The 14,849-nt window shown below is 52.3% G+C and overlaps 1 pseudogene across 1 annotated transcript in view; it reads left to right on the top strand.

The window, feature by feature from the left end:
* Positions 1-357: 357 nt before the first annotated feature.
* LOC147611378 (uncharacterized) overlaps positions 358-14,849 on the top strand; it is a 74,732-nt pseudogene continuing 60,240 nt past the window's right edge. Inside the window, exon 1 of the transcript XR_015263744.1 lies at positions 358-1,922. The product of XR_015263744.1 is annotated as an uncharacterized LOC147611378 (transcript). The remainder of the gene's footprint in view (positions 1,923-14,849) is intronic.

Genomic DNA, 14,849 nt, shown 5'->3' with positions numbered 1-14,849 from the left:
CTTGGGATTTATTGGATCTGCGAAACCTTAATTATTGGGTCGCTTATAAGCAACCCTTCGTAATTACAGAAGAGGAAATCCGAGGCTACGAGGAGCCTCCACGATGCGAGAGAGAAAGAGAGAACCTTCTATGGGTTGGCATGCACGATGGGGGAAAGGAATTAGACTATAATAAATCCGAGAGCATGCAAGGCAGAGTGAGGCAGAAACAACGGACAAGTGTTGATGTTGCCTAAATAGAAAGTAATGGAGGTTTACATAAATAGAAAGCATCTAAACACCACATTTACATTTTGAAATTTGGACCTTATAAAAAAACAAACGTTTGTAGCAAATTTGTAAGGGGATTCTATTTGAGTGGCTGTGAACAAGTCAAAGGAACAACCGACCAAGCCATTCATGCTGTGTGAGGTTATGCTTAATCTTGTGGGTTAAATCGCCCTTTGTCTGCCGTTCTAGGGTTCTGAAGCCATGGCGACCCTTCACCCAGGGAACCAGAGATCAGGAGAGGTTTGCGAAGTTCTTGCACTGGTATAAGACTTGACTTGGAGTCTGTCGACTGCAGCGATCTAAAATCTACGTCTGTCAAGCGAAAGGATAAGGATAGATCTGGGATCAGGACATGGAGACTGCAAAGCGTGCCTGGGATATTCAGTACTCATCAGAATTATGCCAGTTCATGGCGCCGCTGGTTGCTTTGGTTCAAAGCAGCGGATGGCGTGGGTTTTTTTTCCCATATCGTATCACATGTGTTGGATCTGTGCTTAAATCTCACATGGGAAAGGAGCAGACTGGGTTCCCCAGACGCACTGAGCAGCTAGCAGACATTATGCAGAACCCACAATCCAGTGAGAAAACCTTTGTGGCACTTGTTGCTAGCATCATGGCAGTCCTCAATCAGCATACTGACATGACATGTGAAGCATGGATACAGGCACAGGAGAAAGGACAGTCCCTCCAAACTGAAATATTTAATCAGTTCCAGCAAATTCTCAGATCTTTAGAATTTCCGGAATGGGATGAAGAAAAGTATGAGCAGTTCTTCAAGGAAGACATAAAGAAGCTGGAGAATAAGAGGCTTCTTTTGTGTGTAGACGAAGCAGAAGAGCTAGGTGACAATTTTACGAAGTTTAGGAGGTCATTAAGAAGTATCCCGAGAGGTAGCAGCTTTTTCAGTCTAGTGCTGGGCACTGATAGAAAAGTGGCAGACCTAGCAGCAGCAGCAGCAACAGAGGAAGATGCAAGTGCGCCTGTGAGATTGGCTCACCCTTTCACTGTTTACCATCCCATTTATTTGATTGGAAAGAGTGATATGGCTAGCAGCAGTGAGACCAGCACAAGCAGCAGCAGTGAGATTGACGTAAGCACAGATGCAACACATGTGATACGATATGGGAGGCCACTCTGGGCAGCATACTATGATTCAGTCGACACCACAACTGACAAGCTGGGCGCAACCATTTTGTTGGCATAGATGAAGTTGCTTGGGAAGAACATTGATATCACAAAGCCAGGCTGGGTGACTCGGGACATAGCAATAGCTGTTTTTGCCTGTATTGTGGGATTAGATGTGGTTGTGTGGGGACTCTTCCACAGCAACTTGTGGCAAAGCACATCAGAACTATCGTGAAGATAACAGAGGACAGTCGAAGAGTCTACATGGCAGTGGGCTGTGGAGCCAGCTCTTGCTGCTGGTGCTGCTAAGTTGCTGCATGCCGAGAATGATAAGTTTCTGGGTGATTTTCTAGACAAGCTGACGGAGGTTTGCCTAGATGGCTTGGTGCATGAAGGTATTAGGGGGGAGATGGTGGCCAGGATTATTATCATGCTAGCTATGCATGAGTGCACAAAGAGTAAAGACTACATCCAACTTGTGACGATGGCCACATGTGAACAAGTCCTAAGCATCAAAACCATAGAAGGTGTGAAATTTCTCTCAAGGCCAACAAGTGTGTGTGTGTGTGAACATAGCTTTCAAATCATTGTTCTAGGTCCACAAGAACTAGCTCTTAAGGGATATAAACCAAATTCCTTGTGTGTGTAAACAAGGATTTATAACTTGATGGATCTGTGTGTGAAGACCCTTATATACAATGAGGGTCGAGCCTTTTTATTTGATTTCTCATCTCTAGGTCTGACCTTGTTCAACTAAAAGCTTTCACATGCTACTCTTCTTCTATCAAATTACTGTGCACCTGTGAGCTTCAATGCCATGGCTGAAGTTTTCTATGCTTTGCAACAGGTGCGCTCCTTCAATTTTGCTGCTCTGCATCCCCGGTCCCACACTAATCGACTTCCTCTTGAGCCTCTTCCTCTGCTATGACCATTGCCATGGCTCCACCTCCATGCTTCAACCTTTTATTAGTTGTTGCCATGGTAGTCTCTATAGGTTTCTGAGCTAATTGGCTTAATTAACCGCTATATGGGCTGAGCATCTTCTACTCTTCTGTGCTGACCATGATAAAAATGCTATATGGGCTGAGCATCTTCTTTCACTAGTTGCCTATTGCAGCACAAGCTCTTCCCTTAACCTTCTTCATTAGGCTACTACTCTATTATTACCATATCCAAGAACTTGTCTTCTCTATTACAATATTTTTAAGTTTGTCTAAGTTTAAGTTATGCTTGTAGCCAGAGGTACTTGCTTGTACAACTTTCATTGATGCCTTCAGTTCTCTAGCTTCCTAATTGTTCTCCATGTACCTCTATCTTGAGGTTTCCATGAGACCATCAGTATGGTTATTGATCTCCCGATCTACATGCTTTGCCTTTAATGTCTCCATCCATTTGAGGGTGCATCTTAATAAGTGGTTTCTCATGAGAACCAACATAGGTGTAACACGCGGAAGCTCTGGGGTCTTCTTTCAGCCCTAAACACTACTGAGAACATGCTGATGCAAAAAATGCAGACAGAAGGGAGAGAGAGAGAAAGAGAGAGAGAGAGAGAGAGAGAGAGAGAGAGAGAGAGAGATGCTGGAAATTCAGTTTATTCTTATGGTACAAAAAGGTACTCAGTCTACAGCCCTAGGCTGCCTTGTAAAAAAGGTGTAACACACCAAAATCTGTCCTACTCTAAGGACCCATTCCTTAAGGGAACGAATGATCTATGCAATGAGCACATATGCTATTTATAGCCCCTTTGGACACAAGGAGAACTGGCTGACTGCTGGTCGGCCAGCCAACTTGGCATCTTCTCCATGAAGGCGGTCGGGCAGCCGACTAAACCTGTTCTCCATAAACGCTGAAGCGATTTGCTGTATCTGGTCCAGCCGCCCTCTCTTGTGTGCAGCCGACAACTGTCTTGCAGCTAACTGCCTCCTGTGCAGCCGACAGAGCCTTCATCCTTTCCATGCCTTGCTCCAAGTCCAACACTGGCTCCAAATTGAAGCTTGCTCCTAACTCTGGTCTTCTTCTGATCTTTTTCTGGCTGCCCTTCTGGACTAGCTCCGGAGAATGTCCATGGCATTTTTTTTTTGTTTCCGGAAAAACGATCCTTCTATTAGTTAATGAGAAAACGCCATAAGGCTACAAAGCTCACCTCGCAAGGAGGGATAAAAACACAGTGAACACCTGAGCTCCACCCCCGTGCTACCTAGTAGTACATGTGGGAGGTGAGAAAAGCCAAACTGGAGGCCTATAGTGCCAAGTGACATCCTCGCCCCTCGCGGTGAGGAAAGGGCCAGGCTGCCACGTGCGGAGGAAAGCCTTGCGGCGCCCTCTCATGCGGTCCGAGTCGCCCTGGAGTTTCCCCCAGTGTCCTCTCAAGGTGTGAATGATGTCCCAGAGGGCCTGTATGACCTCCGCCGGTGGAGTCGCCTGACGGTCAATGGCCTCCCTGCATCGGGCTCTCCATATGTGCCAAGCCGTCATGCTGCTGATCATCTCCCATCTGTGCCCGACCCCCTCCTGAGGGGCTGCCGAAGAGAAGTCTGGCGTCGGAACCACCGCCATCGCCCTGTCAGAGACATGGATGGTCGCACTGCCAGGGACGTCCTCATATCCAAGGGCCGGGCCGCTGTCCGTGGCCCAAGCCACCGCACCCCACGTCACCAGCATCTCACCTGGTGAGCCTGCAAAAACCATCTTGAGAGCGCACTGCCAGACCTGCTGTGCCTGTGGGCAATCCCATAAGCAGTGCCGCTGCGACTCCTGTGCATGGCCGCACCGAGGACAGGACGCTGGGTGTCTGCCAAAAGCTAGCCAAGCCCCCACAGCCAGTCCTCGATGCGCTGTGAGCCAGAGAAAAAGCGTCACCTTCCGGGGCCGGAAGCTGGCCCAAAGGCGCTGCCAGAAGTCCCTAAGAAAGGCAGGGGAGAGCCGCCAATGCTCGGCCGCCGCCGGGGTGCTCGCTATCCTGTGCCTGAATCCGCCGCCCCAGCCGCGCTGTGTACTGAAAAAAGGGGATGCCTGGGCTGGTGGGGGCCGAGTAGGGATCTCGCCAAAACCACTCACCTGGATCCCACTGAAGGCGAATAAGAGGCCTGCTGTCCCAAGCCCATAATCTCCAAGAACAGTCCTCCCCTATCGAGGCCGGTGAGGGGTCTACATGCCACTGTCTCTGATGAAAGCCGACCACCCGCACCCTCTGAAGAATACAACCCTGGAGCCCATCCAAATCCAGTCGTGTCCTCTGAAGCTGGCCACCCTCTCCCACCTCGGAAGTGAGTGGGGCGACTCTCTCCGCTGTGCCGCAGACCGCTAGAAGGATCTCATGCCGAGTAAAGACACCCATCCACTGTGGAGGTGGAGGGTCCTGTACTGGGGTCCGCCACTCCCGGGGGATGGCCGCCTCAATGTCCTGTCTCATCGATTCTCTGCCCCTCATCCCATTGAGTCTCCTCTCCTGAGCCTCTAGAGGCAGCTGCTGAAAACATATCCAGTCGTCTAGGGACTGGGCTGGGCCGGAGCTCAACAGGCCCCACGACACGTGAGGCCGCGATCCAACCATATGGCCGCTGGGAAGTCGAATCAAGGGGTTCCAGATCAATGGCTGCCTCAGGCGCTCCTCATCGGTGCCCGGGGGAGTCTGGAAGAGTGACGGCCTCAGATGCGCCCAGGCCCTCAGAAGGCTAGCTGCAAAACGCTCCTCAAAGCCAAGGCCTACTCCTCTGGATCGCTGCTATGTAAAGATCCACTTGATGCTGGGGGTCCAGGGGCCGCTAAGAGAAGGAGTGCGGCTGAGCATCCTGGAAACAAGAAACTCCTTCCACGGCTCAGCGCCTGGCAGGAGGCCACGAACTACCAACTTGCCAAGCAAAGCTCGGCTTTGGCAGATAGGATCAACAATGCCCAGGCCGCCTCTCTCCCTCGGCTGAGTGATCACAGCCCAAGCCACCTTGGCCCTGGCGGGCCGCCCGTCGCCACCGGACCAAAGAAAGTTCCTGATGAGCCTCTGCACCTGGCCAATGCACGCCCGCGAGAAGGCCCAGCAAGAAGTGATGTACCACATGGTAGCAAGCAGAACTTGGTTGGCCACAACTACTCGGCCAGCCAGAGATAAACGAGCGGTACTCCAATACAGAAGCTTCTTCCGAATGCTCAGAAGAAGGGGGGCTATCTGTTGCTCCGGAGATATGTCAATGCCCACGTAGCATCCCAAATAACGCACTGTAGTGCCGGGGGGCAGCCACTGAAAACCATCAATTGGCCTCCAAGTCGGGGGGGGCATAGAACCGACCCACAACCCACACGACTTGTGCCAGTTGATCAAAGCACCCGAAGCTCTGCAAAACCTGTCCATGGCTGAGGCGAAGCGGCGGAGGTTCTCCTCACCTCCCTGAAGATAGACAGCAGTGTCATCCGCAAACTCCGAGTCTAGGAGCTCCTCCGAGGTGCGGATGGGAAGCTGGAGGCCCCCCAAACCTGTATCCTGTGCCGTCAAAAAAGTGATCATGGCCTCCGCCACAAAAAAAAAAAGAAAGGGCGCCAAGGGGCACCCCTGCCGCACCGAGCGCGAGAGCTGGAACCTCTCTCCGCGCACGCCCTGTATCAGCACCTGGCTATGAGCCGATGTGTAGAGTGCAGAGACCCCACGGATCCACTGAGGGGGGAAGCCCATCCTCTCCATAGTGCCTTCCAAGAAGGCCTAGTCCACCCGATCATATGCCTTCTCGAAGTCGAGAAGGAGCACTGCCAGATCCTCCTGCCGAAATCTAGCCAAAGCCGTAGCCTCCCAGAAAGAGAAAATGTTATCCAGAATGCTCCTATCCTGGATGAAGCCTGTCTGCGTGGAGTGGATGATGTCCGAAAGGTGAGGCTGAAGTCGCCTGCTGATAGCCTTAGCTAGGACCTTGTAGGCCGTGCCTAGCAAGGTGATCGGTCTCCACTGTCTAATCTCCAGTCTGTCTCCTCCCTCTTTGGGGATCAAGTGAATCAACCCCTCTGCCATGCTGTCCGGCATGACTCCCGACTCCATAATCTCCTGGAATGCCAATCTGAAGCCCCTATGTAATAGGCCCCAATACCTCTGGAAGAAAGCCACTTAGAGACCGTCCTCTCCTGGGCATTTGCCCCGAGGTAATGCCTGAAGAGCCTCCTCCAGTTCCGTATCCGAGAAGGGGGAGAGAAGGGAGTGCTGCAAATGGGCCGGCACAACCGGTCTCGTGAAGCTCCAGACTGCCTCCCGAGCCTCTCTCACCCTGTCATCTGCTGGCTCAGCAGAGAGAAGATCCCTGTAAAAATCTGTGGCTATCGCCCGAACCCTGGGGGGATCCACCACAACCTGGCCATCAGCCTGCCGAAGACGCCTGAGACCCTCTCGTCTGAAGCGAGGCCCTGTCGCCTCAAAGAAATCTCGAGTCACTCTGTCTCCAGCCTGTGTCCAAAAAGAAGCCCGAGCATGGAATCGGAACTCCACCCTCCTCTCCTCGATGGATCTGATCTCAATGCGAGCTGACTCCATCTGCTCTGAGATCCAAGGGCTCGTAAGATCCCTCTCCTGGAGTCTCTGGAGGGACGCTAGACTCCTCCGTAGGCTCCTCTCCTGCTCTCTGAAGGCCTCCAGACGGTCCAAGGCAGCCTGTCTGAGCATCCGACTGATCTCCTGCAAGCCACTAGCAAGATCGCTGGCTGCCGTTCCTCTCCTGAACTGCAGCTCCTGCCAGACCTGCTCAACTCTGATCACAATCTCGGGCTCCTCTACGAGACAATCTGGAATCCGGACGCTCTGGCCCCGCTCTCCTCTCGTAGGGTCCTCGATCTGGAGAAGCACTGGAAAGTGGTCTGAAAACGAGGAGCCTGCAAGTATGCCCACAGTGCCACCTCTATCACAAGCCCACTCATCAATGTAAAACCTGTCGATGCGGGAAAGGTTAACTCCTGTGGCCCGTCTATCCGAGCGCGAAAAAGATAGACTCCCCTGCAACCTGCCAAACTCCGGGAGAGTCCACGGATCCTGGCCTCTCACCTGCAGCACTAGCTCCTCCCAGGCAGCGAGCTCCGGCCCATGAATGGTCTCCTGGCTGCCCCCCATCCTGTCCTCTGCATCCTCCAGCATGTTGCAATCCCCTCCTAGGCACCAGTGGTCTGCCAAGGGGAGGGACTTCCTAATGGTGCTACAGAACTCGGCTCTCCCGGTCGCCCCATTAGGGGCGTAGAAGTTGAGGAAGCCAATGCGGTCTTCCCCAACCCGAAGGATGATCCACTGCGCTCGACCCTGGACCAGAGTGCCAGAGTCCACAACCTCGGATAGAAGCTGCTCGCTGACTGAGATGCATACTCCACCCTGGTTCCCCTTGGAGCCATATGCCGGTGACCAAAAAGTGACTCCTGCCTGGCAAGATCTTCCCGCAGGTGCGGGTACGCCCGGCAGAAAGGTGGTGCTCCTGGATGAAAAGGATATCTATGGGTCCTCCAACGAGAGCCCTCTGGATCTCCTGGCGAAGTCTGCCCCGACCAATGTAGCAGCGATGTCCATCGAGACCCTGGATGTTCCATGAGAGGATCCTCATGGATGAGCTATGGCAAGTGAAGCAGCCGCCACCCACTGGCTCACCCCTCTCAGCCGGCCCGGATGATCTGCCCTCCACTCTGTGAGTCTTGGGCGCCGGCTTGGAGGGAGAATAGTCACTGTCTGTCCGGGTGCGGAGTCTCTCCAAAAAGAGGGTGACCTGTCTCTGTGTCCAGCCCCACTCCGCCTTCGCCCTGTCCAGGGCATAGGCGTGAGACCAATCCTCTGCATATATGTATCTAAAGGTCGGCTGCACCCTCGGGGCGGCATGGAGGAGAATCAGTAGCACCGCCTCAACTGAGGTGTGGACCGGATCCGCCCGCCAATCTCCTATACCAAACAAGCTCATGCGGGCTGAGTGTAATCGGGTCTGCAGTAGGTCCGTGAGCCCCAAGTCGCTGAAGTGGTAAGAAAACTCCAGTATCTGATCACGCAAAACTTCCTCTACAGAGTTGCAATCCCATGCTGTGTCTGGGGCAACACTGAGAGGAAAGGAGAAGGCCACCATGCTGCTCACCACTGAAGGAGAACGAGAGGGATGGCACACCACGCAAACTCGCAAGGGCGCGACCAGTGTCTCGAACGGGCCAGCATCCAGCTGGAGGCACCTGAAAAAACCGTAATCCACTGGTAGTCCCATCACTCGCAGGGGCCCCCCAGGGGAGGCTGGAGAGAACTCTGTGGCGGGCGAAGCTAGGATCGCCATCTCCACTGGCCCGGAGTGGCGGTGGAACAGCCGCTGGACTGAACTCTGGCCTACCCAGCTGCGCTGCCCCGGGGCAGTGGGTGGTCTGGCGAAGTATCCTGGAGAGGCCGAGGTGGGGATGGGGGCTCGCGGCGAGGAGGGGGGAGAGCGAGGAGAGGATGGAGAGGCATCTGCGAGAGGATAGGTGTCAGGGGGGGCCGCCGGGGGAGGCGGGAGGGGGGGGGGCTGGGGGGGGAGAGGGGGGGGTGGGAGGAGTGCTCTCCGGGTGAGGGGAAGGGGAGCCGGGGGTCGCAGAGTGCGGCCCGGGATCCTCAGGAATCTGCTCCAAGGAGGGGGCGGGGCCCCCCGTGGGGGGAGGCGGGAGCGAGGTCTCCACGTGGGAGGCTCCACCAGCGGCCTCAACGCGCACTGAGTCTGAATCCTCGTCCATCGGGGTGGGACCTGCTGGCCGCCTATCCCTGACTGGAGCATAAGTGCGGGTAGGTGCCTGTACGCCAGCCGGAGTCGCCTGTCCGCCAGCCTGTGCTGCCTGCTGGCGTCTGCGACGGTCCCTGCGGGCCGGGCGTTTCCGCCGGCGAACCTCCTGCCATCCGCCAGCCTCCTGGGTCTGCGCGGCATCCTCCGCCGGGGCCTGCTCGTCAGATGATGGCGCCTGCTGTGGCGAGCCAGGGATGTCCGGTCTCTGAGGTGGATGGCCACCACTCGGGTCTCCTGCAGGGGGTCCAGAGGCGGCATAGCGTGAAGGATGAACCCCCTTGCGGGGACAGGCGCGTGCGAGATGGCCCATCTCCCGACATGTGTAACACTGGCCGGGGAGGCCCGAATACTCCACGCGTTGTATCAGATGTCCTCGCAAGGGAGGAGGATCGTCTTCGGGAGGGACTCCGGTGACGGAACCACAACACGAATGGCCGGGAGTCCTGCTGCCCGAGCAATCACTGAAGCCGCTGTCTGAGGCGTCTCCACCACCTGCCCGAACGCCTTGCCAATGGATGACAAGAGGGGCAAGTACTCCCTACGGAGTCCAGGAAAGCAGATAGTGACGGGGAAACCTGTCGCCTGCTAGCGGGTCAGAAGCGGGGTCGAAACCATGAGTCCATCGCGCCAAGAACGCCCGGGATGAGCGGAGGGCAATGGGGCTCCGAGCCAGCACCATCTGAGCTGCCTGGGGGGACTCGAAATCCACCTGGTAGTAGCCACGTCCCAAAAAATATACGCTGACGATCTTGGTGGGCACGCCAACAAGGCTGCCTTGCAGAAGGTCACGAAGCTCTCTCCGCATCGGACGGCTACCCACTATCTTGCAGACCAAGGAGGAGGCCTCAAGAGCGAATACTGTGGAAACAAACAACTGAAGATCTTCAGCTGTGAACTCCAGACGGAGACCGGAATCGGCAGGGGTAGTCGGAGCGGCTTCCATGGAGTCCTCCAGAGGGAAAAGGCCAGAAACCGGGGTCACCAACGGGAGGGACACAGCCCTGCGAGGAAAAGGAGAGGCGGAGGGCTACAAGATAGTGGGGGCGGGGCGGGGGGGGGAGGGGGGAGCTGAGGCGGGAGGGAGCTAGCGGTGGGGGGAGGGGCGAGACGGAAGGGGAGGAGAGGGAGAAGGCGGAGGGGGGGGGGGGGGGGGAAGCAGCGCGCAGCGGAGGGGGGAGAGGTGGCGGGGGAGAGAAGAGAGGCGGAGGAGACGAAGGCGAGGGGGGTAGAGAGGCGGGGGAAGAGAAGTCGGGGGAAGGAAGCAAGCGGGGGGGGGGGGGGGGGGGGGGGGGATGGCGAGAGAGGCAGCGAGGAAGGAGGCGGAGGAGGATAAGGCGGGGGGGAAAGAAGGCGGGGGAGGTAACGAGGAAGGAGGCGGGGGAGCGAAGGCGGGGGAGGATGCGAGGCAGAAGGCGGGGGAGAAAAGGCGAGGAAGGGCGCAATGAAGGAGGCGGGGGAGAGGACGGAGGAGAATGCGGGGGACTGGCGGGGGGGGAGAGGGGGGCGCGACGGCGAGAAGCAGCGGGGGGGGGAGAGGCGGAGCTCGCAGGCGAAGTCGTGCAGCAGTCGTGCGCTTGTCCATGGCATTTTCATGCACATAACAATAGGTGCATAATCCATGTGAAGTACAAAAAGAAAACCTCCACCAACATTGCTTATCTCCTTGAGCAACATCCACAAGTGCATTGAAACTCGCTGAGGTTGCGTAACAAGCTTGTCACTGCCAAATCACATTAATCCACTTTTAACCATGGCTGAAAATTGAAGTAAAACTTGTGAATTTTCAGCCAACAATACTTGAGCTAAATAGATGGAAGAATAAATGAGAGAGGGAGACGGCACAGCATAGACTTGGAACGGCCGGGCCCCTTCACAGGAATATGAATTATTTCTCCAGAATTTTACAAGTGTATGGGCTGATTTGAATCAGCATGGTACCGCCATCAAACAAGATAGAAAACAAAGCCTTTGGAATCTCCTAGTTTGTATGTGGTGGCCTATGTAACTCGCGGCGGCGGTGCCCGGGGGACTAGGGCCTTTGACACACTTGTTGATACCATCAATGCATATTAAAACATTTAAACATGGCCACAGCCTTAACACATATCCATCATCACTTTGCATAAAATATAAAGCTGGACAAAACATCCACAAATGCTGAAAATGGATCTTGCACATGTGACACCACATAGAGGCCGGAATGGGCCGACCCCCCCCTTGGAGTATTTTATTACCCAAGGAGAATAATATCATGTACAAGCTTTGAGGGCCTTACTCTCCCCACGGGAGATGCCGGATTATCCATATACAAATGCCATAACACAGCCCAACACAAGGCAACTGAGCCGGAACATAGGCTGTAGAAATGTCGAGCCAACAATATAATCCATATACCTCCGTGTGGGTACTGATTCTTCCCCAAAAACCACGGGTCTTCATGCAATAGAGAGGGTACAGCAAGTACAACTCTCCATTCAGCCGGTACAGCAGGTACAATGGCTGGTACAGCCGGTACGGTGGCTGGTACAGCAGGTACAACAAGTACAGAAGTTGGTACAGCAAGTACAGTGGTTGGTACAGCAAGTACAGTGGCTGGTACAGCCGGTACGGTGGCTGGTACAGCAGGTATAGCAAGCACAAATGCTGGTACAACACATACAATGGCTAGAAATCATAATAAATGATTGAATACCCTTGCCTTCAGTATTTCTTCGCGATGGAAGCCTCCAAAACAGTCCCATACAGCCGGTATTCTTCATGGGCAGCCTTAAAGTGAGAGAGAAAGAGAGTAGCCATCATTAGAGAAGCCTTCAACGGTGGTAGAGGCTAGTGTGCAGCAAGAGAGCCTTTTTTAATGAAGAGAGAGGGCTCCAATTTATAGATTTGGGCCTCCCATGAGCTAAAATGGCAAGAGAAGGCTACGATGACAAGTGGAGAGCCACACAATAGCCGAAGTGACAAGTGTGAGGCCACTTGTCTCACTTTGATCCATTTTCTAACAAGTGTCAGGCCACTTGTCTCACTTTGATCCACTTTCTTGCCACATGTCCCAATCTAAGAGATGGATTCTCCCATAATCTTTAGCTCTAAAAATATCCCAACTAGTAGACATTCTGTCATAGGCACTTTGCCAACTCTTGGTATCTGCTCAATTCCAGATGTAATGACGCGAACAGAATTTCCATCGGAGTCGGGCCAAAAATAGCAACTCTCCTAAATTTTAGGAGTGTGGTCCTTTGTATTCTAGGATAATCCCCCATTCCCAAAGCTTGTACTTTCCAAATATTTAAACATCCTGGAGTCCACCAGACCCCTTTCAGACTGGGAAATGTCCAGGCTGGTGACATCCTCCCCAACTTCTTAAAAGTTGTCCGCAACTTTAAGCTTCAAGCCATATATTCAAGATATAATCATGTCCCATCGATTGGGCGAGACGAGACAGTCTCAAAAATCCAATATAATTGAAGAATCCATGTCCCAAAGAAATGGGCGAGACTAAATAAGTCTCCATAATACCAATATCAAAATCATGTCCCAAGATAAATGGGCGAGACAGAAACAGTCCCATAAGTCCAGATATCATAATCATGTCCCAAGATAAATGGGCGAGACAAAACAGTCCCATAAGTCCAGATATCATAATCCATGTCCCAAGTAAATGGGCGAGACAAAACAGTCCCATAAGTCCAGATATCATAATCCATGTCCCAAGTAAATGGGCGAGACAAAATAAGTCTCCTGCGAACAAGACATCGGTCCACATGACCCTTGGCATAGACATAAGTCCTGTCATGTCCACTTTACCACTTGCACTCCGTGTTGGTACTCTGACCACACATCGAGAGGTGGGCTTACAAGAGACACACAATGAGCCGGAACGACCGACCCCTCCCTTGAGTAAATTGTATTACTATTGGAGAAATTCAATACATAGCTTCACGGGCATCCATTGCCAAATCCTCCATGCCAATGCATATGAAATTCAGCATTTAGAAAACAATGGTACGTCGATGTAGATCACCAAGGAGCTGCCTTGACGCCCGGCCCGACTTCAGTGCCCATATTCTCTACCATTGGCTCTATGTTCTACCAAGCAAGGTAGCAACATCTTGAAGAGCACTTAGGACAAGAGAAATACTACACAGAGCGGCTAAACAAGGAGTCCTGAAAACAATCACTCGCAGGCATAGATAACCTGGTGTTCCATACGCATTTCTGCTACACATAGTTTATAGGCATTTCGGCCACCAACTCACACTACCCTCTCACGTGCCCATGTTCCCTTCCATCTGCTCTCTATTGTTCCACCCACACATGGTAGAAACAATATTCAAGAGAGCACGTAGGACAAGAGAACACTACACAGGGTATGTTGTGCTTGTCACTACCCTTTGAAGTGCCCATGGTTCCCTTCCATCTGCTCTCTATTGTTCCACCCTCACATGGTAGAAACAATCTTCAAGAGAGCACGTAGGACAAGAGAACACTACACAGGGTATGTGAATCATGAGTTCCATAAGTCCAATGCATCCCAAATAAAGGGAGCCAAAAAGAATAATCCATCCCAGTAAAGGGAGCCATAAACATAATCCATAAACCTGAGGATGGATTCAAATTCCTAGAAAAGAAGTCCAGGAATCCATACACCTGTATACCATAATCTTTGTATACCAAAACTCTTACCACATACTCCGTGCTAACCACACACCTTGGAGTAGAGGTGGACTTTATCCATAAAAGCATCATATCCATGAGATAACCAAAGATTTTTTCTCTATAAACTCGGACAGATTCGTCCATAGAAATTGCTTGTGAAGCCCAATATCTATATAAATCTCGTCCAAGAAAGAAATCTCCATAGATATAATCCATCCCAATAAAGGGAGCCATGAAAAGAATTCATCCCATTAAAGGGAGCGATAAACAATGCTTCCCTGAAACCATCTCAAGGCAAACAACAACACCTTTCTCCTTGCATAACTATACAAGGGTTAGTGAACATCAAAAACACTTCATAGTAAATAGCCAAAGCACCAACTTTGCAAACTCAAAGTATACTTAGCTTTTCTTTGCCAGGTTGGTCATGAAGCCAAAAGAAATATCTCGTCACCATATCCTTAAGATATCTTGAGATATATCTCCATATAGCTTGCCTGTAAGCTTGATAATATAATCCACAATATCCATATGGAAAGTGTGCTAAACGTGTGCACATAAAGCCAACTCCATACTTCCAAGATAAATTTTGTGAATTCATAAATCCTTAGACCAAGCTGTCTATTGCTCATGCTCTTGCTTCATAGGCTCTGAAGTGGCTGGCCATGCTTAATAGCAATGATAGTAAGTGTGGTCCCCACTCGAGATCTTTTCTCTTCCTTATTGATAGAAGGAAGCCTCCGCTTCCAAGAAAGCCTATGCTCTGATACCAATGTAACTCGCGGCGGCGGTGCCCGGGGGACTAGGGCCTTTGACACACTTGTTGATACCATCAATGCATATTAAAACATTTAAACATGGCCACAGCCTTAACACATATCCATCATCACTTTGCATAAAATATAAAGCTGGACAAAACATCCACAAATGCTGAAAATGGATCTTGCACATGTGACACCACATAGAGGCCGGAATGGGCCGACCCCCCCCTTGGAGTATTTTATTACCCAAGGAGAATAATATCATGTACAAGCTTTGAGGGCCTTACTCTCCCCACGGGAG

This window comes from Cibotium barometz, chromosome 47 (assembly GCF_041138505.1).
Source record: "Cibotium barometz isolate CiBa-2024 chromosome 47, ASM4113850v1, whole genome shotgun sequence".
Classification (NCBI taxonomy): domain Eukaryota; kingdom Viridiplantae; phylum Streptophyta; class Polypodiopsida; order Cyatheales; family Cibotiaceae; genus Cibotium; species Cibotium barometz.
Note: the sequence above shows the minus strand (reverse complement) of the source record. Positions and strands in the feature narration are given on the sequence as shown.